Source organism: Cynara cardunculus, assembly GCF_001531365.2.
Source record: "Cynara cardunculus var. scolymus isolate 2C chromosome LG 16, CcrdV1, whole genome shotgun sequence".
Taxonomy (NCBI): domain Eukaryota; kingdom Viridiplantae; phylum Streptophyta; class Magnoliopsida; order Asterales; family Asteraceae; genus Cynara; species Cynara cardunculus.
This window is the reverse complement of record NC_037543.1, coordinates 6,897,444-6,901,183: the sequence shown is the minus strand read 5'-3', so window position 1 is coordinate 6,901,183 and position 3,740 is coordinate 6,897,444. Positions and strand designations below refer to the sequence as shown.

At 40.8% G+C, this 3,740-nt stretch overlaps 1 non-coding gene across 1 annotated transcript; it reads left to right on the top strand.

Moving 5' to 3' along the window:
• Nucleotides 1–2,488: 2,488 nt before the first annotated feature.
• LOC112499772 lies at nucleotides 2,489–2,595 on the top strand. The gene has a single exon (XR_003067293.1). It is a non-coding gene; the product is annotated as a small nucleolar RNA R71 (small nucleolar RNA).
• Nucleotides 2,596–3,740: the final 1,145 nt, after the last annotated feature.

Here is a 3,740-nt window from a genome sequence, read left to right as displayed (position 1 = left end):
CAGAGACAACTCTAGTAGGGATAAGTTCATTTTTTTCATTCGTGATGACTGTGAACCCTCCCTTTTTAGGAACACACTGGACCGGACTAACCCAAGAACTACTGGCAATCGGAAAAATAATTCCGGCATCTAACCATTTTAAAATCTTCTTTTTGACTACCTCTTTCATGACAGGGTTCAGCCTTCTTTGGGGTTCTATGGAAGTGAAATTTCTATCTTCTAGGATGATCTTATGTTGACAAATAGATGGACTAATCCCTTTTAGGTCAGCAATGGTCCATCCTAAGGCTTTCTTATGCAATTTCAACATGTCCACAAGTTTCTTTTCTTGATGCAATTCTAGGGTAGATGAGATAATGACAGGCAATTTGCCTTCTTCTCCTAGAAAAGCATATTTTAGATGGGACGGGAGTTGTTTCAACTCCAAATCAGGTGGTGATTCTATGGACGGGGTGAAGTCTTTTTGCTCATTATTTTCTAGCAGCTCAAATGCTGCAGCATCCACTGGGACAACATCAGTTCCTAATTCCTTTATCTCCTCAATACTTTCCTCTTCTATTTCCTCATCATGTTCTCCTTTCAACTTAAGGTTCTTGTAAATTCCTTCTTCCTAACACATCTCCTCTATCTCAAATATTCTTGAACACTCTTCCAAGTAATCAGGGTACTTTAGAGAGTTGAAGACGTTAAATGTGACTTTCTGGTCTTGGAGTCTCATGGTCAATTCTCCTTTTTGGACGTCTATCAAAGTATTTCCGGTGGCTAGAAATGGTCTTCCTAAGATAATAGGAATGTCCTTATCTGCCTCAAAATCTAGAATGATAAAGTCCGCTGAAAATATGAACTTGTCCACTTGAACCAAAACATCTTCAATTTTTCCCTTAGGATATGCAATGGATTTATTGGCCAGTTGGAGTGTGACGGTGGTAGGTCTAGCCTCTCCTATGCCTAAGGTGTTGAAAACAGACAATGGCATGAGATTGATACTAGCTCCTAAGTCACATAGGGCTTTCCCTATCTCCTTCCCTCCTATTGAACAAGGAATGGTAAAACTCCCTGGATCTTTCAGTTTAGGGGGTATTCTATTGGTCAAAAGTGCACTACATCCTTCAGTTAGGGCTACTGTCTCATATTCAGTCAACTTCTTTTTCTTGCTTAGGATGTCCTTCAGAAACTTGGCATAACTAGGCATTTGCTCAATTGCCTCAACAAGTGCGATGTTGATGTGCGATTCTTTAAACACATCCAAGAATTTCTTAAATTGCAGTTCATCTTTCTGATTCCTCAACCTTTGGGGGTAAGGAACATAAGGAGGTACTGTTTTATTACATTCTTACTTGGATGAGTTGAGCAAGATGGGTCTTGAGTGCCTTGGGTCTTTGTGGTGCCCTTTGGAGGTTCAGATGAACTGTTAACATTTAGCTTAGGGGTCTCTAAAACCTCAGCTGCTTTTGAATTTTCTAGAGCATCCTTAGGAAAGAGTAATGGAAAGTCTGATCTAGGGGGGACAGAAGTGGTGGTCTCTAATGCCTGTTTCTCTAAGGGTAGGACCGGGCTTTCTTTGGCAGGAACCAATGCTGTAGCATCAATTTTTGTCAAAATTGGTACACTATCTCTGGGCACTTGTTCTTTCAACTCCTTCCCACTCCTAAGAGTCACTATTTTCACATGTTCCTTACCTAAGTCTCTAGGGACTTCTGTATTACTGGGCAAGGTTCCATGGGCTCGACTATTCTGGTTAAGCGCGAATTRACTGACTTGAGTCTCTAAATTCCTGATGGCCGCACTTTGTTGATTTATTAAAGCTTGGTTTTGTGCTTGTGCTTGTGCAAAAAGTCCTTTAATCATTGCTTCCAAAGAAGATGATTCTGACTGTGGAGGAGGTTTGTTCTGGAAAGGTGGTTGTGAGTGTTGAAAACCTTGTTGGTGATTCTGAGAGTTAGAATTATTTTCATGATGTTGCGGTTGGAAATTAGAAGTTCCTTGTTGTTTATGGACTGGTGGATTAAGGCTGGGACTGGTCCAAGAAAAGTTCGGGTGCTGTCTTCAACTGGCATTGTATGAGTTAGAGTAGGGATTAGATCTGTTTTGAACATAATTTACTGATTCAGAATTATGAGAACAATGTTCATATGAATGATCCCCACCACAGCACACACATTGCACAGATAGGACTGTTGGAACAGATGTGTTAACAGCTTGCTGTACTTCCTGACCAGAAGTTAAATTTTTTAATAAATTGGTCATGGAAGTGAGCTGAGCTGTTAATGYAGTGTATGCATCCACCTCATGTATTCCAGCAGTCTTTTTTTGTGTCTGGGCACGTGGGTCAGCCCAATGCCCATTGTTTGCTGATATCTTTTCTAGGATCTCGTATCCTTCATTGTAGGTACTAGCTGTAAAGGCTCCGCCTGCAGTTGCGTCGAACATTTGTTTTGCCATGGGACTTAACCCATTGTAAAACGTCTCGAGTTGAATGCAGTACGGAATGCCATGGTGTGGGCATTTCCTCAACAGCTCTTTAAACCTCTCCCACGCGTTAGGAACAACTTCATCATCCAGTTGTTTAAAAAGACAGATTTCGTTTCTGGATTTAGCGTTCCTTGTCGGTGGGAAATATTTTCTAAAAAAATTCCCGCCATGTTACTCCATGACGCCACAAATCCTGGTGTTAAAGAGTTAAACCATGCTTTTGCCCGATCCCGTAATGAAAATGGAAATAAGGTAAGTCTGAGAGCGTCATTTGACACTCCTGGGATCAGAAAGGCATCTGTGATTTCCATGAAAGACTTTAAGTAAGAATGTGGGTCCTCTGAGGGCAGTCCAGCAAATTGGCCATTAGTCTGTAAATGTGAAACATGATTGGTTTTAGCTCGAAATGGAGAGCGGTCATATGTGGTCTGACTATCCCAGAATTTAACTGCTCAAAATCCGATATAGCGTAGTCCATGATCCTTCCATTCTTGGAATTTGCCAAATTAATGATATTTGGAGTTTGTGCCCTTAGGTGTTCAGTAGGATCTGATTAAGTGTCCAAATTATTATCATTCTCATTATGTGGGTTTCCATGGTGAAAATTTTGGAATGGTGGTATTTGCCCAAAATTGGCGGTTGGATTTCCAAATTTGGTGCTTCCGGATTGTTGGGAGCAGGTAACTCCATGTTGGGAAGGAGTAGAGCCTGAAACGCTCTTTGAGCCCTCCTTCTATGGTGAAACGTCCTCTCAATGTCTGGATCAAATTCGAAAAATTCACCACGAAGCGTTCTTGGCATACACCACTTTTAAAAACAAATCAAACGGAACAAGAAAAATCAAATCTTTTATTTTACTCAGAATAAAACTTTAGCGGAGCAATCCCCGGCAACGGCGCCAAAAACTTGGTCGGGTTTATTTCACACCTTTAGACTTAATGAAATTGGGCCGAAAAGCAAATATACAATACGGCCCAACGTCGCCTTTCCAAGTAATAAGTGGTACAAGTACCGGATTATCGTCCACATAGACTGTAGCCAAAGTTAGATTAGAGTCCAATGAAAGAGATGATTTCAGATGAATATTTTGAAGACTTTTCTTTGATTTTAAGGCGAATTCAAACAGAATACAGAATATATAAAAGAAGCAAGGGTGTAAGACTTAAGGTGAGACCCAAACACAAATTCCAGCAGCCAATGCTGTAGCAATGCTACAGCAAGCAGTGTTTCGAAACTAAGTTCCACCATCTATTTTGAAGGCATTCCTC